Source organism: Chelonoidis abingdonii, chromosome 1 (genome assembly GCF_003597395.2).
Source record: "Chelonoidis abingdonii isolate Lonesome George chromosome 1, CheloAbing_2.0, whole genome shotgun sequence".
In the NCBI taxonomy this organism is placed as follows: Eukaryota; Metazoa; Chordata; order Testudines; family Testudinidae; genus Chelonoidis; species Chelonoidis abingdonii.
Window position 1 is genome coordinate 205,342,447 of NC_133769.1, and position 25,799 is coordinate 205,368,245.

At 43.5% G+C, this 25,799-nt stretch overlaps 1 long non-coding RNA gene across 1 annotated transcript; it reads right to left on the reverse strand.

Moving 5' to 3' along the window:
- Window positions 1–12,763: 12,763 nt before the first annotated feature.
- On the reverse strand, window positions 12,764–21,091 carry LOC142046283 (uncharacterized). The gene is made up of 3 exons (XR_012655149.1): window positions 21,032–21,091; window positions 13,325–13,436; window positions 12,764–12,883 (listed from the first exon to the last, which is right to left on the reverse strand). It is a non-coding gene; the product is annotated as an uncharacterized LOC142046283 (long non-coding RNA).
- Window positions 21,092–25,799: the final 4,708 nt, after the last annotated feature.

Genomic DNA, 25,799 nt, shown 5'->3' on the forward strand with positions numbered 1-25,799 from the left:
ACTGTTCCCATTGTGTTTCTGGCAGCTAGTCAATAAATGCATTAAATTTAATGCAGTTCATATGATCATATTTTGCCATTAAGGCCTGGTAATTCGCAATTCTGATCTGCAAAGTCGCTGAGGTTTTTGCCTTTCTACCAAATAAATCAAATCTTTTCCAGTCTGTCATAAGGGGTGGCCTTAGTATGATGATGTTGGCTGCAGGAATTCACGATGGAATTAGGTAGGAGGTGTGAAAAGAGGAACTCCGCATTCTTGGGGAGCACATAGTACTTTTTCTCGGTCTTTTTGCATGTTGGTGTGATAGAGGCTGGAATTTGCCAAATGACCTTATAGGGATCCAGAAGCGCCTCATTAATCGGGAAGGTGATTCTTGAGAAGGAGAACATGTGCAATATATCCAGCAACTTGTGGTGGATATCTTTCACCTCCTCCAGGGGAATTTGTAGTTTGTCGGCCACCATTTTTGTGAGAACCTGAAACAACTTAAAATCGTATACTATGGATGACGGAGGAAGTATCACGGCATCGTCTGGAGAAAAGGAGGAGATATTGGTTAGTGGTGTAACCTCCTCTTCTAATCTGGCCTCTTGCACTTCAAAAATTTCCTTTCAAGGTTCTGGGGCTCTGAACATAGAGGCTGCAGGAGATCGTCTTATTGGTTCAAAGTAGGAGACACCAGATGCCTGTGAAGCATCGTGCCTGTAGGCTGCCCAATGTGACCACTGGAGTGTGGGGAAGGGCATGGGTGGTGGTACCCATGGCTGGTCATATCAAGAGGGCTGGGGCTGAGACTTAGACTGATGGTGTGGTTGGGAAGGCCCTGGTTGGTGTAGAGATGGGCCATGATTTGTAGGTAGTGAGAGGACATCATCCTGGTCACTATTTGAATCCTTGCTGGAAAGCGGTGGAGCTGATAAGGAGACTGGAAGCAAACACCCCGTTGCTTGTGGTGATTCTGGGAATCGAGAAGTGCTCGGTACCAGAACCTTCATACCAAGTAGCAGGGACTCTGGAGTCTCAGCCACTATGAGATCTCTGGAAAAACGGGAGTCCTGTGGTACCACGGTGATCAGTACCATCAGGGTTTGTTGGTGCTGACTTGCTAGTACTGAGGAAATTGGCACAGATCTTGCCCAAGATGGTTGATCTGATAAGGGTTGTTTGGAAACGGTCAGTAGCAATGGTTTACATGCCGGTACCTCCTTCACAGAGACAGTATGGTCTGCGCTTTTGCCTCTGTCAGGTGATGCTGCTGCTTTGGAGCCTGCACCCTTAGGGGCCTTAGAGCTTATAGGCGGTGTCTGCACCATATGACTCGTGTCCAATGGGTACCGTGCTTTGGAGTCATCGGTTCTGCTGGTGCCGAGGTGACTGATTGAACCAGGGATCTCCTCTGGCTGGTCTGGGGCCGAGTTTGAGGACTTGCAGCCCTCTTCTTTGAGACCTTGCAATGGGAGTCTGAAGATTTCCTCCATGGCTCACTGTCCTTAGAAGTAAAAGGCTCCAGGGATGGTCTGTGTCGTGGAATGGATTCTGGACAGGGTCAGACGCTGGTTTAAGAGCATCCTCCATAAGGATGAGTTTCAGCTTTAACTCCCATTTTTGTGGGGATGTTGCCTACAATTGTTGGCAGAAGGTGCACTTCTGCAGAATGTGAGCCTCTCCAAGGCACTGGACACAGCGGGAGTGTCTGTCTGTAAACAGTATTGCCTCCCTGCAGGAGAGCCACCTTTTAAACCAGGGGAGCCGGGCATGCCCCTTATTGTGGGCAATCCACAGAGGAGAGAAAAAGAAAGTGGGGAAGGAAAAAAGTTTTGTTTTTGTTTTGTTTTTTAACTGGGGAAAAAAGCTAACAGAAACCCTATAAGACTAAGAAAAATCTAATGGAAATAATAGCTAAAACAAACCCTAACTCTAAGGTAAGGGAAAGGGGATTGCTATTTGCTCTGTCTCAGGCTGGTGGCAATTGAGAAGGAACTGAGGGTGGTTCACCCACGCAGCGCTAATTAGCCTGGAGGCAGAACACAAGGGAGGGAGAGCGCATATGTTGTCCGAACGGATACTGTTACCAAAGATCTCCGATGAGAGGGGCAGGGATGCAGACACACCTACAGTGTAGCACCTATAGGATGAAGAAGAACGTACGATTGTTTGCACTATAAATATATCTCAGTGTTGTTGTGTTATATGGGAGCTGATCCTCAGTTGAATCAAACAGGTTGGTGTTTACATTGTTTCCTTTGGGGGGAAGCAAACCTGCAATTTCTGTGAGTAGCCAGAGGCTGGATATCGCAGGGGAATGCTTCAAAGGGGCTCAGGACTGGGGTGCACCTTTAGTTAATCTGCAAGGCAAAGTAAGGGTTGGCATAGCCCTGAGGAGATTATTTGGGTGGTTAACAGACTGTAGGTGTCAAGAACCTAACACCCAGCTAAGTATCAGCAAGTTTCTCTCTTGCTGGAGCCAGAAGGGGTAACTGGACACTATGAGAACCATCAAAATTGCATGGAATAAAAAACATTTCCTAAATAAAGGATAGAAACCCTCTTGTGTCAGGGCATAATTTAATTATTAACAAATGGCAGATTCAGGAATAAAAATTTCCCTGTCGGCAGGGTATTCCATAACTGTCCACTATAGGGTTTCATGTAACTTCCACTGAAGCATCTCGTAGTAGTCACTGTCAGAGACAGCAGAATACTAGACTAGACAGAGTGACTACTAATGTGATTTAGTATGGCAATTCATACGTTCCTGTGTTCTTAATCTACATGCTTAATAGTTTTTCTCCAATTGCTAGAACAAATATCTGACATTACCAAATTTTCCCAGGAAAGGGGGAAGCACCTGATCCTTGATGGTTCAGTATTAATTTAGCATCTTAAATCAGATCTCCATATAATCAACAGGTTTTGCACAACAAAGTTTTAAATTGGCATTAAAAGAGCCTCATATGCAACATTAAAAAAAGTAAACATTTTAAAATATTATATCCTAGACTGAGGAAAGAAAGAAAAATTCCGGTAACAAAATTGAAACTCACATGTTTAATCAGATAAAAATAATTTCTGAGACTCTAAATCTAAAATTAAATCCCATAGATTAGTTTTTATCCACTGTTATTCCCTGCTGCTAAATCTAGGGAATGTACAAATAGGCATGTAATTTAAGGAATGTGAGGGACTGGATATTTACAACTCTCCTCATCTGATTGGCAGACTATGGAGACAGATGAGATAGCACCCACCTCTTTTTTAGCTTTCTTGTTGTTAGACCAAAATAAAATAAATAACTTGACACTCAAAATAACTTTTTCCTTTGGCATATAATCCAAATATGGCAGGAGGTGATGAAGTATCATAAAATATTGATTGACTCTACCAGTTTGTAATAACTGAAACCTCTCATTAGGTTGGAATGATGGTATTTTAAAAATGGAATGAGGGGAAGGTATTGAAATCATTTCTGACTTGCACATGTGTGTACAACATGTGTGTACATATATGTACACACACAAATCAGCAATGATTTCAATTCTTGCCTTCATCCCATTTTTAAAATACCATCATTCCAACCTAAAAAGAGGTTTTAGTTATTACAAACTAGTAGTCCATATACACATACAACACAAAAGGTGAGTTTGGCTCTTATCAAGAGATGCATAATGGTGTCACTGAGATACTTTTAAAAGATAATATTTACTAGTCTGTTGCAGTTTCAAAAGATTTAAGGCTAGATCCTCAGCTGCAGTTGAGCAGTGCTTGGCACAGCAGAGAAGGGGAATGGTGAGTGAATTCTTTAAGGGGTAAGTTAGGCAGCTTTGCACTGCCAGATAATGCAAGGCAGCCATAGTACAAGGCAGGATATGGCCTTTAAATGTAGTCTATCGCACTCTGGAGAAAACTGGCTGTCACCTCCCACAACAATAATGGGCCACTCAGCCAGTTTCTTTCTTCAAGTTACAGTATAAGTATATTGTATCAGAGGGGTAGCCGTGTTAGTCTGGATCCGTAAAAGCAGCAGAGAATCCTGTGGCACCTTATAGACTAACAGACGTTTTGGAGCATGAGCTTTCGTGGGTGAATACCCACTTCGTCAGACGCAGGAAAAAACGAAGAGAGAGATGTTCCTTTGTTAGTCAGAGCTGATGGTGTCAAATTTGCAAATGAACTGAAGCTCAGCAGTTTCTCTTTGAAGTCTGGTCCTGAAGTTTTTTGTGCAGGATGGCCACCTTAAGGTCTGCTATAGTGTGCCAGGGAGGTGAAGTGCTCTCCTAAGGTTTTTGTATATTGCCATTCCTGATATCTGATTGTGTCCATTTATCCTTTCCGTAGTGACTGTCAGTTTGGCCGATGTGCATAGCAGAGGGGCATTGCTGGTATATATGGCGTATATTACATTGGTGGACATGCAGGCATGAACCGTGATGGTGTGGTGATCTGGTTAGGTCCTGTGATGGTGTCGCTGGTGTAGATATGTGGGCAGATTGGCATCGAGGTTTGATGCATGGATTGGTTCCTGAGGTAGAGTTCTATTGTTGCAGGAGAGCAACGGTTGGGGGTTCGTTTGCCCGGTGTGCGTATCCCAAATACCACACCGGAGTGAGAGGCTAGTATTACTTTATTTGATTCAAATAAATGCACGGAGATGCAACTCTCAAATCATGCATGATTACTATCCGTAGCATGTCTTATATACCTTACTTGTTTACAGAGATGTTCACAGTGCTACAATCATCATTTACAATTCATTAACTACCGATCTTTTAATTAACTATATCCTTAACCCATACTACTGACCCCCCGCCCTTTGATCGATTACCTCTATACCACAACGAAAGACAAAAAAATGTAAATGATCACATGTACTTATGCTAGCTAGCAGGTCTAAGAATGTAAACTTCTGACCCACATATTGCCTAGTTACTTGGAGCTTTTCTCCCCCCCCACAATCCCCCTTGAGAATACTCAAAGCCTTTTGCTGAGTTCTCTCATACTCATTGCTTAGAATAAGGTTGAAGGGTAAGCCACCCAATGCTGGCAACGAGACCGCCCTAAGGGTACATCAGGAGCTCTGGGAACGGGGGGCGCACAAGCTTACGGAGGAGCATTTTAAAACACATCAGAATGAGTGACCAGGCACAACATTAGCCTGTGAGGAGAAGATGCACAAAGCCCCTCCTATTCCTCCCAGGTTGGGCAACCAACTCAGAGGAGTCAAACGTTGTAGGTTCCCTTTCTTGGCTTCCACTGCTCAAAAGCCTGTTCGGCCGACAGGATGTGTTTGTTACTGTCCTGTGCATTTTCTGGGACATAAGTACAACATTCATCCCCTATAAGGGCGCACATCCCGCCTGGGAGCACAACTTCCACCCAGGAAGTGTCCACGTATGTCTCCATGATCACAGATCAGATGGTATTCTGATGCGTCTGTAAGGGCAGTGGCCAAGTCTGGTACTCAAGATCACTCCGAATGGCATCAAGCTGGTCATCAGAATCCGATTCCTAAACATACTAGATCCCACCTGCAATGCTTCCCAGCCTCAGTGATATTCATACCATTTTCCTTGGTGTAGTACTATATACACCTGTTATTTAACTATTCTCTCAGGTACTTTCAAAGGCATCGACATTATAGCATAGGAGGCAGGGGTTACATTATTAGTACTCTCCAGGACACAGGGCGCAGCCTGTAGAATAAACTCCAAACAATACCACATTCCCAAGCATGGTCCACAAATGTCCTTCTATCAGAATTCCTGGACTTAGCAGTCAGTCTCTGGCACTTCACAGTGGTGTTGGTAGTCACAGGACTTAATAAGGGCCTTTTCAGCGATGAGCCAAAGAGTCTTTCGTTGGTGGACCTTTACATCAATCCAGTTTCCTGGTTCCACAAGGAGTGGCAGGCTGCTAGGGTCTTCGGTAAGCGCTTCCTTTCCTGTGAGAAAAGAACCTAAACACATTTCATTAGTGCCTGGCAGTGGTTTTGAGATCTCATAGCTGCGTGGCACATTCAAGACCCCGCCTCCTTTTCTTGGTTGTCAGCCAAGTCTGACTGTGAGTGGAGTCAGTGTCTAATTTATTTTTTTTTCAGTTAACTCATTTTGTTCTTTGTCCCTTTTTTTTTCCTTCTGGCTTGCTTTTAACCTGCAAAGGGACTTCACTTTTCATTATACACCTATTTTTTTCCAAAAATGAACACATAAACATTGTCATTATACAGTAACATTATTCTTATTATTCATATATGCCACACATACCCTTTTACTAAAATAACCTTATACAGAACTTTGGAGCAACAAGCTAGAACAAGCACACCCACTTTGAGGATTCATTCATTCCCCTCTAGTCCAATAGCTTTCCACCATCCCCAGCCCCCTGGCTAGAAATCTAAGGTAGCCAGAAAGATCCCATGCATAATATGGGGAGTGGGTTTAACTTTCAAGTCTTTGCTTTCAAAGACTGTTGGTTATGCAAATTTTAACAACAATTTTTGCAATTAACAATTTGGCTAATGAACTTTCTTTTCTTACTTAAGCATATCTTAGTCTTAATATATCACATTGTCTGATTTATCCAAACGTTTTGTATTCCCAGTTGAACAAGACAAGTATCTGCATTTTAATTTAACCTTTTGTTTGATTTTAAACTAGACTATTCTATAAAAATATTACACAACAATTCCGGCCACAAGACAAACACCACAAGACAGAACATAGAAACACAAACATAATTCCCTGTTGTGCCAGTAAATGCATGCACATTGAATGCTGTTCTGCTGGCATCAGTTTTCTCTGGTATACTAAAAGAAAAAAAAACCAGAGGTCTATGCCTCTGGGCAGTTATCATTGCTTAAATATACAAATACCTTGTTGACTTCAAGGCAAAACAGAGGAATTACCCCATATTTTCTTGTATTTGTTTCATAGGCAAGCCCAGGTTTTCAATTACATAGCACTGTATACATTCTTCAGCTAATTTAAACTAAATTGTTTCATAGCCAAACCAAATGATTGCAATCCAATAATTTCTTTGCCTGAATTTATTTACAAACATTTCACAGACACCAAGAACTTTCTCTTTTTAGCATTTTTCAAAGTTCAGCTGCTGTTCCCTCCAGCAACTACAGAGTTAACTGCTCACTCTTTTTTCCACTCTCTTTGTCTGTTCCTGCCCGCCTGGCCCAATCCTGCTTTTCTTTGCTGAACCGTCCCTTCATGGGCACAAACTTGTTCACTACCAGTTTAGCTAGGAGGATGGACTTCTCAACTAGCCCTACTTCTCCTGGTCTCTTCCCTTAAACATTTTTACTCACAAGACTAACCCGGTCTTTCTCGTGAGGCTTGCCACCTGGACAAAACACATGCCCATTGGGAAAGGCCATTTATTTAACATAACAGAACCAGAAAGCTTTTCCTTATCCTATAAGGGCTCACTTTTACTCATACAGTTCAACATATAACACCAGCAGTACCAAGCAAAAATATAAAATAACAAGGGTAAAACAAATAGATGGTGTAAATTCTGCAGGGCTTCCCCCTTCTTAATTGCTCACCAAACTGTGACAAATTTCTGTTACCAATCTATCCTCATGTCAGGTGATCAGGCTGACACTACAGGATCATTGGAGGAAGATAAAGAAAACACACCATATCACTGAATTTTTTAAAGCCTCACATTAATAAAATAATAAAAACAACAATGGAGAGTGTTGGAACGCTCCCACATCACTCAGAAAAACATAAATGCCCCAAGCTCCTTTCCTACTCACACACGTACGTCCAGACTGGCCACTCTTCTGTATAACGTTCAGAGAGGGGGAGAGTGGACAGGAGATTATCCTGTATACAGCTTGCCCAGAATTTCAACATCCTTCCGCTCTTAGGAGGCTTCTTTTTACACCCTGGAATCTCCTGCGGCGTCTCTTTCAGAGATTCCAGTCCAAGTTGGCTGCCTGTGGCTTCTTTGGTGTCACCAAGCCACACTGGCTCCAGGGTCACAAAGGCACACTGTTGGATCTTACTGGACAGTTAAGCTTGCAAATGTAATCTCAGTTCTGTAACTCATATTGCCTTTGGTTCACCTCTGTCAATTTCCTTTTCCAAGCCAGCTGGGGCCGAAAGCAGTTTTCTTTGTACTTAGCAATAGTCTGCGTTGATTCTTGACCTTGAACGCAGAGCAACTTTCTTTTTATCCCTAGGCCAAGCTGAATTTCAAATTGACCCGTTCTTCTCCATAGAACAAATTTGCTCACGCTGTATCAGGGGTTTTTTTTGGTGATTAAACACTCCTCTTAGATTATGATCTTATCTAGATTTGAATACCTTCATAGTGGGCATTGTTTAGGTGATTTTCACACGTGTAAATGTTCCAATTCTCTAAATACCTGCAGGTCGTTGAACCTAATGTACGTACATGTAATGTTTAGACTGTCCCCCACCCATTTTCCACTTACTCACACAGGAAGGGTGCCCTGTCCGCGGCTAGCGGCTCATAAACTAAGGATTTTCCCCTACAGGGTACTCACACAGGAGAGGCTAACGAGGATGGCCATAACCCTTCTACACTCCCTTCAAGCAAAGAGCGTCAGCTAGTCTCTGGAGACTGAGCGCTACTCTAATTGCATCCAGTGGAGATTCAGACTGTCAGTAGCCCGCACGGAAAGGAAAGGGGAGGGAAAATGGGTAACACACAACCTGACCCCAGGTAGCTTCCTCACCGACGATGCCAGGCCGAGTCAGCCCACCATGGTCGGATCTCCTAAAGATCCACAGTTACATGGCTTGCGTTAGAGTAGTCCTGGTCACGAGCTTTTGCTTCACAGGGTACTCTGGGCGTCTTCCGGTACCAGTCACTCACACTGGCCCCCAGTACCATTCTGCATCTGATCTTGCTTTTTAGCTACAACAGGGAGAGAGTGCACTAGGACATGGGTCCCTCCCTTTCTAGACAGGTCCCTCTCCTGTCCCTGCACTATCCCTAACCTGCTTTTGAATCCTTGCACTCCGCCAGACAGGGGGAGAACAGGAGCTAGGTGGGGGATTTTTTTACAAAGCTCTCCATACAAACAGCTTCAGAAGCTACCTGTTCGCTGACAAACAGGATAATTGAAGGATCGTGTTATAATTAAGTGCCAGTCTACTGTACAGAACTTTTTCAGTTTACTCTGAATCATCAGAATCCAATCCAAACACCTTCCAATTCACTAGAATGCATTCTAAAGGCGTGCACGCTACATTGTCCTTTGACGACTGTCTCTGTCCCAATACTTACAGGGAGCCTGGGCGTCCCCAGGTCTAACAGGTAACAGATTAAACCTCTTAAATCAAGTCCCTATGCCCCCGAGACCGGTTCCTCAGGTCGCTCGGACCAAACTTCTCCACCTTTTGGGGCTTGCACCATTGTGCCCCTTTGGGGTTGACCGTACAGACTTGGCTGAGGCCCCCGATGAAATCACTGGTGCACGCTTGGCATCAGCAACAGTCCCAATGCATCGGCCACGAAGAGGGTCCGGGCAAGGCTAATTTTAGCCTCAGACCTCCTGGCTGGCTCGCCAAAACGGGTAGTTAATTGTGTAGCAAGCTAGGGATACGGTAGTGTCTCAGGGAATTGGCCTGTTCATAGCAGTAGGGTGTAAACCAAGGAGAGAAGGTTTCGTAATGGAGCATTCACAGTCTTTGTTAGTCCAGAGCTGATGGTGTCAAATTTGCAAAAACTGAAGCTCAGCAGTTTTCTTTGAAGTTGTCCTGAAGTTTTGTGCAGGATGGCCCCTTAAGGTCTGCTATAGTGTGGCAGGGAGGTGAAGTCTCTCCAAGGTTTTGTTATATTGCCATTCCTGATAATCTGTTTGTGTCCATTTATCCTTTCGTAGTGACTGTCCAGTTTGGCCGATGTGCATAGCAGAGGGCATTGCTGGTATGAATGGCGTATATTACATTGGTGGACATGCAGGCAATGAACCGTGATGGTGTGGCTGATCTGGTTAGGTCCTGTGTGTGTCGCTGGTGTAGATATGTGGCAGATTGGATCGAGGTTGAGCTGGATTGGTTCCTGAGGTAGAGTTACATTGTTGCAGAGAGCAACGGTTTGGGGTTTGTTTGCCGGTGTGCGTATCCCAAATAACCACACCGGAGTGAGAGGCTAGTATTACTTTATTTGATTCAAATAATGCACGAGATGCAACTCTCAAATCATGCAGATTACTATCCGTAGCATGTCTTATATACCTTACTTGTTTTCAATGTTCACAGTGCTACAATTCATCATTTACATTCATTAACTACCGATCTTTTATAACTATATCCTTAACCCATACTACTGACCCCGCCCCTTTAGCGATTACTCCTATACCAAACGAAAAACAAGAAAATGTAAATGATCACAGTACTTATGCTAGTGCAGGTCTAAGAATGTAAACTTCTGACCCACGATATTGCTAGTTACTTGGAGCTTTCTCCCCCCCCCCCAACAATCCCCCTTGAGAATACTCAAAGCCTTTTGCTGAGTTCTCTCATACTCATTGCTTGAAAAGGTTGAGTAAGCCACCAATGCTGGCAACGAGACCGCCTCAAGGGTACATCAGGAGCTCTGGGAACGGGGGGCGCAAGCTTACGGAGGAGCATTTATAACAAACATCGATGAGGGTGACCAGGACAACATTAGCCTTGGAGAGAAGATGCACAAAGCCCCTCCTATTCCTCCCAGGTTGGGCAACCAATCCAGAGGGTCAAACGTTGTAGTGTCCCTTTCTTGGCCTTCCACTGCTCAAAGCCTGTTGCCGACAGGATGTGTTTGTTACGTCCTGTTGTTTTCTGACATAAGTACAATTCATCCCCTATAAGGGCGCATCCCGCCTGGAAGCCACACTTCCACCCAGGAAGTGTCCACGTATGTCTCCATGAACAGATGACTGTATTCTGATGCGTCTGTAAGGGCAGTGGCCAATTGGTACTCAAGATCACTCCGAATGGCATCAGCTGGTCATCAGAATCCGAATTCCTAAACATACTAGATCCACTGCAATGCTTCCCAGCCTCAGTGATATTCAATACCTTTTTCCTTGTGTAGTAATATAATAACCCTGTTATTTATATCTCAGGTACTTTCAAAGCATCGACATTAATCAGATGAGCAGGGTTACATTATTAGTCACTCTCCAGGACACAGGGCGCAGCCTGTAGAATAAACTCCAAACAATACCACATTCCCAAGCATGGTCCCAAATGTCTTTCTAAGTCAGGAATTCCTGACTTATCAGTCAGTCTCGGCACTTCACGTGTGTTGTGTATCGAGACTTAATAGGGCCTTTTCAGCATGAGCCAAAGCAGTCTTTCGTTGGTGGACTTATCCATCCAGTTTCCTTGTTCCAAGGTGGCAGGGTGCTAGGGTCTTCGGGTAGCGTCTTTCCTGTGAGAAAAGAAACCTAACACATTTCATTAGTCCTGGCAGTGGTTTTGAAATTCATAGCTGCGTGGGCACATTCAACCCCCCTCTTTTCTTGGTTGTCAGCCAAGTTGACTGTGAGTGGAGTCAGTGTCTAATTTATTTTTTTTTCAGTTAACTCATTTTGTTCTTTGTCCCTTTTTTTCTTCTTGGCTTCATTTTAACCTGCAAGGAACTTCCACTTTTCACTTATACACCTATTTTTTCCAAATGAACACATAAACATTGTCATTTATCAGTAACATTAGTCTTATTATTCAATATATGCCACACATACCTTTTACTAAAATAACCTTATTAGAACTTTGGAGCAACAAGCTAGAACAAGCACCCCACTTGAGGAGTTCATTCAATTCAACCTCTAGTCCAATAGCTTTCCACCATCCCCAGCCCCTGGCTAGAAATCTAAGGTAGCCCCTGGAAATTTCCACTACCTGCGTCTGACGAAGTGGGTATTCACCCACGAAAGCTCACGCTCCAAAACGTCTGTTAGTCTATAAGGTGCCACAGGATTCTCTGCTGCTTTTATAAGTATATTGTTTCCTATGTGTATTCTGCACAGAGAACATTCAGGGGGGTATAAAAGCAAAGTCAATAAGTAAATTGAAGGTAACAATATAAATGATAGTATGGAATGATTCATTGACTGGGAAGATGTTGGGAGTAAAGGCACTGACCTAATGCAGTGTTTCCAAAATGGTGGATCCCGATCCACCAGTGGGTCCCAGGAAGGTTCTAGATGGGCTGCCCATATCCAGGGCCTGATTAACCCATCATTGGGCCCTGGTCTAGGCAAACATATACTCCTGGCCAGGCCAAACCTGGATGCCCAAAACCCTAAGCACTATGTCACAATGACTGAAGTAAGGAGCCAGCCCGCAGGACATGAGCCGTTGATGCAGGGTGAGTGTGAGGCAAGCTTGTTCTCCAGCCCCCTCCAGCTTCCTCAGCTGGGGCAGAGGGTGCATATAGGTAATGGTGGGATGCAAAAAAAGACAAATGCAGTTGGTTGCTGCCTTAGTAAAAACTTTGGGATCCACTGCCCTAACGAAGGGAAAAATTTAGGCTGCAGAAGGTAATCTGGGGCACTAGGCACAATATGACTTAGGGCCTTATGTGGCTTTAGCTCCACTTAGAGTTGTGGTGGCAGAAGGAACCCCTATCAACCTAGAGAGGAAGGAACAGTGGCATGGGGCCACTTTTTTCCCTCCTCTCAGGAGCAGCAAGCAAGAGGCATGGGGCTCCCCCTCTCCTTACCTCTGTAGCTGGGTTGTATCTCTCCAGATCGGTAGGACAGGCCTGCTGCACTCTCCCTCTCCTGCCACACACAGTTCTATGCTGGGGTGATGTTTATGGGGCTCCACAGAGCAATCATCTCTTGGTCCAGCCTCACGTGGTGGTGGATCATGATGGTATTTATGTAAGTTGAGGTTTCTGGGCACTACAAAGAAGGTACTTGTAGCTATGGCACCTTTACTGCAGATATTGGAATTATGTACAGAATAGTCCTGAAAAAGGCAGGGATCAGGCTGGATGAGTCAAGTGGTCTCTTCTGTTATTAATCAGATAAAGCACAATCCTATCTACCACTGACTATGAATGATTTTTAGGAAAATTACTTCAGCTAATGACTAGTGGCCTGACTATTAGATGTTCTGAATCCCCACCATTTCAGCTGAAGTTAGTGGGAGTCATGGGTGCTCAGCACTCCTGGAAATTGGGTGCTAGATTAGCTTAGCAAAGTTGTGGAACTTCAGTAACATGTTTTACTTAAAAATCTATATTTCATATCCAATTGAGAGAAAATAAGGAAATGAAAAGTTTTGGAAACCTGTTCAACATATATCGTGGTTTACCAATAAAAAAAGAAGAAAGTACCCACCTGACCTCTCCACAGGTGGGATCTAGACTACAGCTGAATTTTGTCAACAGCCAAGTGCATACAGAGGCCATGCACATGGAGTGGGTGCAGGCAACCCATAACTTTAAGAGACCTGAAAGAGAGAGAGAGAGTTTAGAAGGTACATTTAAAGTAAATTTATATGTCAAATGCTTGTTTTAGCTTTGCTATTTGAGACATACAGCATACGTCTACAACAGTGAATGGGATTAGTTACAGTTGCAATGTAGTATCCGTTCTAACCTCTCTTGAGCCGATGTGGCTCCACGCACCCACGGGGGGGAGGGGGAAACCCTTACAACCCCCCTACCAAACCATATCCCCTGAGTCCTGAACTTACCAATCTGGATCCCACCACGTGAGGGTCACCCTGTCCCCATTACCCGGCCCGCTTACTCATACCCACGACTGTGTGTAGACCCTCTATGAGCGATTGTACCCTCACTCCCCCCTACTATATCTTGACCCCACCACCCTACACCCGCATTGGGACATTTACAGGCTAGTGTACTATATTGCTGAACCGTAACCATTGCCAGCGTCCCCCATGTCTGTGTTTCCCCCATGACCAACGACTGACACATCAAACCTTTTATCACCTTATTTTAATATTTTCTAATAAACATTTAAATCCTTCTAACCTCTCTTTCTTTGTGATTACAAAAATTATTTGAACTGGAATTTCTATGCTTGGTCTCCGCTCAAAAGGTGAATGTTGTTGGAAAATTTGAGGCAAATTGTTATTTTTAAATTATATAGTGATGGAAAATACATTTTCCCACTATTTTCAATTGAATATCCCACTCTCATAACTCAAAGCTGTAGTTGCTTGTTGGTCATTAGGAAGGAAAATAATTGAAGTCTGAAGGAAATCAATTCATGTTTTTTGAGTTATAACAGGTAAACTGAATGTTCATATTGATGTAGTAAAACATTTTCTATTAATTTTTTTAGTTGATATATTAGCTAAAGTTGTTTAGAATGGGTGGTACTGATACACTTATTTTTATACTTTAATGCTTAACCTTTCTTAAACACGTTAGCAATGGGTTATAGTAAAGACTGTATATTGCACGTTTTGCAGGGGCGAAAGGAATGCAGCCTGTTATTTACCAGGCTGCACGTGGCAAAAAGACTTATAGGTAAAGGATGCAAGGAGAGCATGGTCACGATGCAACTGCAGAACCCACAACTAAAATTAATTCATTTAAAGTTTTATTGGATATTACAAGGGTAAGGAAGCATGTATGTTAGCTAATAAGGTTAATAAACGTTAAACACACAATGACTAAAATCTACTAACAATATATAAACAAGATGCAGCCATCTAGTAATAAACTGATACTTACAAATTAAACAGCCAAACCAACGCATAACGACCGGCAATGTAGAGACTCTGTATAACGATAGCTGAGAGGAGGCTTCGAGGTGATCAGGCTCGTTACAGGTTACACAGGTAGTTTTCTTTCTCCTCTCCCTGCCTGCACATGGCAGGCACCTAATACCCACTTGACATCACAGAAGTGTCATAGGGATGAGACCCAAAACCTGTGTGTGTTCGTTTCTCATTGACAAGCAAGTTTACACCAAGTAGAGGAGTGCCTAAAAGTCTGTGTCGCCCAACAGGTGAGGTGATCGTATTTTAGAATGCCTTCAACACTGAATGACAAAAGAAGCGAACACAGGCCAATACTGGTATGGGCAGTTTACAGATGCAGACAAGAACTCTATCTTAACAAGACTCGTTTTGGTACAACAATGCATAAAAAAGTTTAATGCATGACAATCCCTGCTCAACTACTAATTCATGCACAACGTTACCTGAGTGATACAAGACTTCTTGTCCAGTTCACTTCTTTCTCAGCATTTGGGGAACGGAAAGGTAAGGATTTATAAAGTAACAGTGAGGTTTGATAGGGCGGAACAGGACTCCACTGGCATAAAAGCTATAGTTTTATTTGTGTACTCACAATCCCTATGCAGATTATAGTATATGTCATCTCGGATGTGTTTTATTCCACTAGTCATCTAGACACACAGTTGAAATGAGATCCTGTTTTTGGAAAGAGCATAGGTTCATATCATTAAGGCTAGAGTGATCTACATAAGTTAAATAGATTGCACAAAGTGTTGGTATTTCCTCGGGATAATCTGTCATCTTCATAACTTAAATAATTAATTCAGGTTTCCAGTATTAGACCTGTAAGCCGAGTCAGGATGAGCTGTACCCTGAATCTGTGTGTGAATTATGGAAGTGTGAAAGAATGTCCGAATGTGAAATCTCAAATATTTGCATCAGGCGCGCCCTACCATCCAGACTGCCCGAGCTCTGGACTGTGTGTGACGAATGATCAACTCAGTTGGTGGTACTTGCTAGACAGGACATGTGGTCCAACAAACCAGTGAAGGGAGAGAGTTGGACAGTATTTGTCCTGATGTACAGGCTCCTTGTGGAGCCAGAAGCACAGTTGCACTCCTTCTCTCTCCACTGAGAAATGTCACGAGTTGATTTTTTTTTCCTTTAAGATCTATAAGGTTACTGAGTTAACTCATTGGTAATGGCACTACATGGGCTCCCTACTATGTGCTGAAATTACAAAGAGCTGAATTACTTGAGCTGGAGCATATTCTATGCTAAATAGTGGGGAGCCTGAAGCATATACTGTGGGCGACAAGAAGCTGGCCGGACATAGCCAACACCAAGGAGTGACGAGAACGTTTTGGATGTGAGTGGACCAGGGACAGTGTGAGGAGGGCGGGGAAAGAGTAGTGGGAACGGTGATTCAGAACCCACAAGCACGGAGCAGCAGTTTGCAAGGGAAACTGGAGCAAGCTCACGAGGCGCTGGTGGAGCGGAAGCGTTTCTGGAGGACGGCCAGAGACGCAGAGTTGGAGCGACTGTAGCAGCGCAGTTCTTGCGAGAAAGGCGGAAGCAGAATCCACGCGGAGGCAGGGCAGTTGGCCCTGGCCACGTAAGGTGCCCCTTCCACCCAGGCGGGGGGACCTCTACAGATAGACTCTTGAATTCTGGGGTGGCATTGACCAGAGACTTTTGGGTTGTTGGACTTTGGAGTGATTGGACTTAAGACCCTAAGGGGAAAAGGACATTGCCAAATGTGCTTGGGGGTAGTTATGGTTTGTGTTATAACTCTGTTTGTGGTGTTTCTCCAATGGGATGGCGCACTGATTCCTTCCTTTATTAAAAAGATTTTGCTACACTCAGACTCCGTGCTTGCGAGTGGGGAAGTATTGCTTCCTAGAGGCGCCCAGGAGGGTGTGGTATGCAAGTGTCCCAGGTCACTGGGTGGGGGCTCGAGCCGGTTGTGCATGGTGTTATTGAAACGGAACCTCTGGATACTGAACCCGGCCCTTGTTGCTGCCAGCTCAGAGGGGCAGAAGGGTTACAGATATGAGATTTTTGCATTTGATATCCACAAATTTAGGATAAAATTTTTTGCTCTCAGTGCAAGTACTGTACATTGATAACTTGAATTTAACACCACTTATGGTATTATGGGGTTGTAGTAGGGCAGCTGCCCCACTCTGGTGTGAAAGGAGTTGGACCAAGCCAGAAAGGCAGCACAGAGCCCCAACCAATCACTGAAGGGCTTATTGGGAGCCAATCAAGTGGAGGCTTGAAAGCAGCCTATCAGAGCCTAGTTGGGCCCTATAAGAAGGCTGCAGGGCAGAGAGGAGCTGAGGGCATGGCTACACTTGCAGATGTAGAGTGCTGTGAATTTAACCTGCCTTTGTAGAGCGCAGTAGGGAAAGCGCTGCAGTCTGTCCACACTCTCAGCTTCAAGTGCACCGGTGTGGCCACATTTGCAGCACTTGCAGTGGCATTGGGAGTGGTGCATTATGGGCAGCTATCCCAGCATGCAAGTGACTGTAATGCGCTTTTCAAATGGGTGGGTGGGGTGGAGTGTGACAGGGAGTGTGTTGTATGTATGTGGGAGGAGAGAAAGTGGGTTTCTGGGGTGCTGAGAGTGTCAGCATGCTGTCTTGTAAGTTCAGACCCCCCCTCCACCTCCTGCCTCTCTCTCTCTCACTCAAAGCAAACAGTAAATGTTTGCTTTTTCTTGGAGCTGATAAGCAGCCGGCTTCTCCGAAATGGAGCTTTGAAAGGGCATTTCTGCATTCCTGCAGCTGATTTCACAACAATGACAAGCGTGGCCACTTGACTTAAGGGGATTATGGGATGTTTCTGGAGGCTGATCACAGTAACGCAACACCTCGTTCACACTGGTGCCTCAGCACTCCAGCGGGGCGCAGCAAACGTTATTCCACTCACTGAGGTGGAGTACCAGCAGTGCTGTAGCTGCAGAGTCAGAGCACTCTATGTGCCTTGCCAGTGTAGCTGGGGAGTGAGCTAGGGCGCCCGGGGCTGCTTCACTGCACTGTAACTCACAAGTGTAGCCAAGGCCTTAGTCTCTCCCTGGAGGGCAAAGGGAGAAGAACTGGCTCTTAGTGAGAGAAGCACCTAAGATAGAACAGAGTACTGCTTGGCAGAGCAAGCAGAGGCTGGGAGAGCTCTAGGCTGACAACTGCCCAATTGGGGCCCTGACACATAGGGGCAGAGAAGGTGCTGGGGCTATGGGGAAGTGGCCCGGGGAAGCAGGCAGTAGAGGAGAGTTGGAGGAGGGCAGTAAGTGGCTACTGCCAGAGCAGTGGTTGCCAACCTTTTCGTCTGGCGGGCGCCAGATGGAGGACCATGGCTGTGGCTGAGCATCCGCCGAAATGCCACCGAATTTCTGCAGCATTTCGGCAGCGATACCTCTCGATGACGTCGCTTGTTGGCAGCAAGCGGTGTCATCGAGAAGCGTCACCGCCAAAATGCCGCAGAAATTTGGCAGCAGTTTGGCAGATGCTTGACCGCCGGCCAGGACGTGGGTGCATTTAAATGCTCCCGTGGGTGCCATGGTGCCCTCAGGCACAGCGTTGGGGACCCCTGTGCTACAGGGTCTGTGGGTTGGGGCCCAGAGTAGCAGGCAGGCCTGGGCTCCCTCTCTTTCCCCCTACTTGCCAGTAATGAGAGTGGCTAAGCCAGACTGCAGTTTGCCCTTGGAGGAAGGGGCTAGACTGATGACTGCTGTGAGCCACTGAGGCGAGTGATAGAACCAGAAACTGTTGGTCCCCTGGAAGGGTGGGGATAGCCAGTGGAGTGGGCACAGCCAGAGGGCAGTGGCCAGAAGTGGACGCTGTGGTCTGGAAGTGACAAGTGTCCAACAGTGAGGACTGTGGAGACTGAGAAAGTAATGGAGGGCAAGACTCCACTAGCAAAGGTGTCCTGCTGAAAGAGCTAATTCCTTAACCAAACAGCAGGAGGCACCACTGTAGTGAGTCTGGCACCATTATGGTGGCTTCTGGTTGCAGCCTCATAGTTAGGGATGTGTTCTGAAGTGGGTTTAAAATAACACAGAAGTTCTTGTTTTTCCTCTAAAAGTATGTGGACTTTTGGTGCAAAATTTCACATTGTTAATTTTTATGCCCTTTGAATGTTCTGAGAATATTTATTTGATTTCTCTTGATAAATTTTAAATAGAAAGTCTTTTAAATTGGGTGGTGTGTGAAATCTGGCCTTGACAAGATAACAGGGGTTGGCAATCTGCAACACACATGCCAAAGGTGGCACATGGGCTAATTTTTAGTGGCATGTTGGTGCCAGCTGGGGTCCCGATCACCGGCCCCTTGCCAGTCGAGATGGATGGAATCCGGGCTGGCAGCGGGCTGAGCAGGGCTGGAGGCTGGGACCCTGGCTGGCAGGGGCCAGTGGACAGAAACCCAGATCGGTAGTGGGATGAGCCGCTTAGCCTGCTGCAAGTCTGGGGTCCCAGCCGCAGGCCCCTTGCCAGCCGGGGTCCCGGCCGCCAACCCTGCTCAGCCTGCTGCCAGCCTGGATTACGGAAACCCAGGCCAGCAGCAGGATGAGCCGCTCAGCCCACTGCCAAGCTGGGGTTCTGGCCACTGACCCCTTGCCAGCTGAGGTCCCAGCTGCCAGCCCCACGCAGCCTGCTGCTAACCTGCATGAATGGAACCCGGGCTGGCGGCCGGGACCCTGGATGTCAGAAGCCGGCAGATGGAACCCCAGACTGGTAGCAGGATGAGCGGCTCAGCCCGCTGCCGGTCTGGGGTTCTGTCTGCTGCCCACACTGCCGATCTGGCATGTGAAACCTTGTACCGGCATGCAAAACCTTAAATTAATGAAGACTTGGCACACCACTTCTCAAAGGTTGCCGATCCCTGCAATATAATCATACATTGTTGACTGATATCTTTAAAAACACTGTTCATCTCCACAAATTTTCGTAGAAAGCTGTATTTTTAGTAGATCTGGAGCAATGTGTATTTTTGAGGTTGAAAAAAACTGGATTTCAGATAAATATTTAGCTTTTGTTTGTCATAACTGAAATGTTATGTGCCAGTGATTGCTAACAAACAAACTCCATGTTTACTCGTAAGCATGATAATCTGGATATGCATCGGTTTAATGGGCCTACATATAAAATGTTAGCCATTGGGAGCTATGCTTTTTTCAGATTCTCCAGATGGGAAGAGATTTAGGTGCTATGCACTTAACATTCAAGGAATTTTGTGCAGCCACTGGCGCATCAAGATTCATGTGCTGCTGCTGCTGAATTAACTTCTCCATCAGCAGTTGCACTTCTATCCCTCCATGGGATTGCCCCCTATTGTCCAACTCTACATTTGTTTAAGCATTGAAAAAAAAAGCCAAAGGAAATTAATAATTATTAAGCAGTTAGAATTGCTCCACGCAAAACATACCTGACACAAACCCACAAAATAAAGAAAATTGAAAGTACATAGCCTCTTTCTCCTCCACTCAGAAGCATATATCTTACCATTATCACAACCATAAACTATAGAAAATGCTCAACAGCCTTAACTCTGCTCAGTAGATTTGCTAGTGTTCCATCATCCCATCTGTGAACTACTCTCTCCCAACACAGCACAAAACTACATTAAACTTCCACAGCCAGTACTCTTTTGGTAAAGAGGTTTGTGAAAAAGGGTGAGTTGAGGTTAAGATTGTGGTGTATGGTCTATGATGTATGATAGTTGTGGTAACAGATGGTAAAGTGTGTATTTATATGTGAAGGAGAAAAGATTTGTTTCATAATATAAATACACTGTATAGAATTCTGTGGTGTACATTTACTTTGCCTGGGGTTCAGTACTACATTTTTGTTTTCCTTTCTCTCTCTAGATATATAAAGTGTGTGTGTGTGTGTGTATATACATATACACATATATATAGATACACATATACACTCTTTACTATATATTTATGGGCTTGTACCATCCATCCTATTGGTTTTATAAATCTTTAGTATGGGAAAAGATCATTTAACGGAAGAATATGGTTCTTCCAAGTTCTAAAATGCATCCTACTTGCAGTACTAAATCCTTTACTTAAATTTAATCTGGAATGTAGTAAGATCGGGGGCGGGGGGAGACTTAAGAGGAACATAATTATTTTGGGATCTACTTTCAATCCTCTGCACAGGTAATTCTGATCTAAATGACCTAAAGAAACCCCTTCAGACTGAAAAACATGTGAGTAGCATATTTTCCCCCCAAGGGAATACAAACATTTTTCTTAAAATCCAGTTGAACGATCCTTCACTGAAACCAACATATACACATGGAATTCCTATTGACTTTACTAACCATTTTAAAAAGTTTGTCAACATGATTGTTCCTCCAATTCAGGTATTGCAAAATCTTTGTCTAGTGGAAGAACAAAAGCTGAATGAATCAACAAAAACCCTGTAATTGCATCACATTTGGTCACTCATGAGTCATGCCAGATCTGCACCCATTCACTGCTACAGTGGTTGAAAATAATGATGCCAACAATGACAAGAAAGTCCATGTCATAATTGGATAGTTTGATCAAGAACCAAGACTTTTGAATAATGTTCTTTTAAAGTCTATGCGTAAACAAATGTGGAAAAATGTCTTGCACCAATTATTTTAGCTTTCATGGATTCCAATATTCTAGAGACAAATGCAATTGGATTTTCCTTGGACTCAGCATATGTAATGTTTGGCAAGCACAATCTGTATTAAGGGGAGTCAAAGAAATGTCAGCTTCTATGTATAGCCTTCCATGCGTGACACCCTTGTGCCACTTGGTAACTAAGGCTGCTGTCAAAGCCATTCCCAAACCAGTGGAAGACATGCTGGTTGATATATTTTACTTCTACCTCAGTGGCAGTGCAAAGTGAAATAGGGAATACTGCTAGTACTGTCTGTGGTGCACTATTTATCAAACACAGTGAACAAAGTGAAAAAGGCCAACATTTTCAAACCCGTGTGTTAAAATTAGGCTCCTAAAACTATATTTAGGCACATAAATATAAGTAACCTGATTTTCACAAACCAAATTCCCAGTGAAGTCAATAGTAACTCCAGGTACTCAGTACTTTTGAAAGCCAGACTACTTCTTTTTAAGTGCCTAAATACAGATTTGAGGCACCCAAGTTTGAAGATTTTGGCATAAGTCTTTATAAAGATATTGAAAGGCACATTAATTTACTTAATGCTTAAAGGGAGCCACTTAAGGTTTATTTTCAACAGGCACTCTAAAGTTGCAGTTGAAGACAGAAATCAGTATGTTGCTGATCAAGAGATCTGAAGCTACAACTATTTTCTTTCTTCTGAGAGACTGCTCTGAGTGACCAACAGTGGGCCAAATTTCAAAACTGGCTTCTGGGAGTATGCACATATTTGGGCATTTGTGCATTGCAAAATATCAAAAGCAATGTTTACACTGGAAAAATTTGCCAAAAAATTCTCATGACTTTTAACCGAATTGCTGTTAGAACTAGTCCAACTACTAGTGTACAAAAGTCTCCTGTGTCAGGAAGCATTTTTAGCAGTGTTTTAGTTAAACCTGGTGATGGTCAAGTCTAATTAGGCCTATTAGGGAAAGATAAGACAGCGTCAGGAGAAGCAAAGGTATTTTTTACAGCAGGGAAGAAAGAAGACTCTCAGGAATGAAGCCCCGAAAGTTGCTGCTCAGCAAAATAGGAAGGAGTGATCCAAAGGAGCCCAGGAGGAGTTGATGGGGAGAAACTGGAAAGAGCCCAGGAAGGGATTAAAATGGAAAACTGAGCTCAAAGGTTTTATGAAGAGTGTCTGAGCTGAAGACAAACCAGATCCTCAAGACGGGGAGTTAGGCCCAACTTGAGGCTGGGACGTAGACTCTGTGGGTTTTTTGTGTTTTTCTTTTTGAACTGGTGTACTCTGGAATGGATGGACTTTTAATAAATGTCTTAGCAGGAGAGCCAAATCACTGCAGTAGTCTGACTTCACTGCTTTTCAAAAACTCTCACAGACTGAAAGGAAATTGAGGCAGGTCTGCTGCAGAGCTATCTTGGGGCACTCTGGAGGCAGGGACCTTGATACAGCGTGACTGCACCAGTTTAAGCACAAATAGTTCATTAAGTCCATGTTAGCTATGCTTACTTTGAATTGTGAACTACTGCAGTTTTGCCCTGTGTCCAAATAGGGCCACTCTTTGTATATGTATTCCTCAATTCCTGACAAAGCTCCTAGAAACTGAATTGTAGAAGGTTTTTTAAAGGCCGCTGGTGTACTGTGGGACATGAACAGGAAGATGTATAACCTCTCTTGGTGCCATCCAGACTGGCATACTTGTCAATATCTTGTGACAGAAATTAGAGATTTAATTTGCATGAAATTACACATTTGCATAAAGCGTTACCTGATGACACAGACAGCTTACACTGCTCATAAAACTCAAAAATGCCAGATAATTAATTCTGTATAGCATAGTCCCACATCGGTCCATCCCCCAGTGTTACATCAGCAATTTAGGCATTTATCACATCTATATCAATTAATGATGTGCCCCCAAAGTCACATCTTCTACAACTCAGCAGGTCTGTACCCCCATTCCCCAATCAATTAATATTTTGCCCTACATCTGCCCCAACACACTAGTTACAGAGCTTCTTCAACCTCCTCCCTGGCTTGTGTAGGCAGCTCCAGTGGGGGTTCTCCTCTTTCCACTTTCCTGGCCTAGTGTTGCAGGGATATATAAAGGAGAAGCAGGGTGGATAAAAATCAATGAAAAACATCAGATTTTTTTAAGTTAAATTGAATTTTTTGATAAAATGCTTTTTGAGGAAAAAACTTATCTAAATGTATCTTTGAACTATAATGTATCTTAATTAAAACTATCTCATCATGGAATAAGGATTATAAATTCTAATTCTATAGTATGAGACAATATATTCATGTAATGTTTAAGAAAAGTTTTGTAAATGAGTTCCAATAGTTCATGGATTAGGGACCTAATTCCAAGAGGTTCTGTATAGATTATTTAAGTTAATCTTTCTATCTACCCAATGGGACTCAGTGCTCAGTCTAGAAGATACCATCAGAGATGCTTAGTTTTGCAGCTCTCAAACTGTGGATTTGTGTCTCCAGAGATAACATGCTTGTTAATAGCAAAAATGTTTTTAAATAAATATATGGAAGTGAGAGATAACAGACCTCAACCCTATTGTCCCTCTGAAAATCTGTGTACACAGAGTTAATCCTTTACCTCTCTCTAAAAGTGCAAAGTTTCAAAAACTTCAATGAATAGAAGATTGGTGGGGGCGGAATCTGGACAAGGAGAAGAAGTCTGGAGATAAATGTGAGAAGGGATGGATAGGCAGTAGAAACAAAAGCGGAAACTGTTTGAGCAGCATATTCCAGAAGTCTTGAGATCTTTCTGTGGGTAGCCTTCATTGATCTGAGATCTATCATACCATTCTCTCACTAGAAGGGAAAACCTATAATGGCAGCAGGCTGTAAAAGAGACCGAGTTTGGGACTATTTTAATGAAGTTTCTCTACCTGTGGATAAGACAGGCATGTGTGTGCAAAATGCAAACAGTGCAACAAAGAAATGCACAGCCTGGTTGCCTGAACGAAACAACATCATGAGAAGTGTTCCTTCTCAGGAGGAAACTGCGTTGAAGACGATGAAAGGAACATGTCTGAATATGCAGAATCTTCAGGTTGGTAAACTTTTTTATTTCATACTTCTTTCTTAAGGATTGCCTGTCTTCCTTCTGGACTATTCTTGAATTCTCATGTTTGAGCAAAAAATATAGTTGTTACTCTATGGTACTATCATTTTAGATGCAGTTGTGGTAAAAAATAAATAGCTGAAATAGGCAGATCTTCCTTTTACAGTTTCACCTTTAAAGTAGTCCTGAGTGTCAATGAATGCAAAAAGTAATACTAAATGAGCAGTGTGGTAAAATAATTAAATAACTGCATTGACTTATTTTGTTTAGGAAAATCCATCCTCAACATACATGATTCTGAAGACTATCCACCTTCGAGATCACCATCGTTTTCTATAGCTTCAGAGTCATCTGCCAATGATAGTGTTTCAGGCACATCATGTTTGTCACATAGCCACAGTATATCACCTGTAGTAAAAAGAAAAAAACAACTTCATCATCCAGAAACAATCAGCAGATTACAAAAAGAGGTCGTTGATGAAAAAATTGCCCGGTTTGTTTATGCAACAAACTCTCCTTTCCTTATGATTGAGAACCTGCAGTTCATTAATATGGTTCAGTCATTAAGACCAGGATACAGTCCACCCAACAGAGCTGATATCGCTGGCAAATTGCTGGATAAAGTGTATGAAAGAGAAATTGAGCAGTGTGCTAGGTCTAGAGAGTGAAATTGTTAAGATGAGTCTCCATGGGTGGAGCAATGTCCACAATGATCCTGTTGTTGGTGCTTGTGTGACAACAGAAGAAGGGAATGTCTTCCTTACAGAAACAACTGACACATCAGGAAATGCATACACAGCAGAATACTTAGAAGAAATAGCAGTAAAAGCTACAACAAACTGTGAAAAAAACTAAAAATATCTAGTACACAGCTTGGTCACAGACAATGCTGCAAATGTATCAAGATGAGAAGAAATTATTCAGAAGAGAATGAAGAGAGTCCCAAGCTAATAACATATGGTTGCAGTGCTCATTTGATGCATCTCCTAGCCAAAGACTTCAGTGTTCCAGAAGGAAAGGCTAATGTTGTTGCTGAAATTGCAAAATACTTCTGTAACAACCACTTTGCAACAGCTGCTCTGAAAAAAGTGAGAGGAACCAAGCTAGCTCTCCCACAATACGATGGAACTCAGTAGTGGACTGTTTTGAGCACTATATCAAGAACTGGCCTAATCCGATGACAGTTTCTGAACAAAATTTTGAAAAAATAGATGGCACTGTCAAAGCCAAAGTTTTCAACATTGGGCTTAAGAGAAATGTTGAACACGTGGTGTGTACCCTGAAGCCTATTTCTGTAACTTTGAACAAAATGCAGGGAAATAGCTGTTTTATTGCTGAGGCTGTTGAAATTTGGAAGGAACTGAGTGAGATCTTAAAAAGAGAAATATG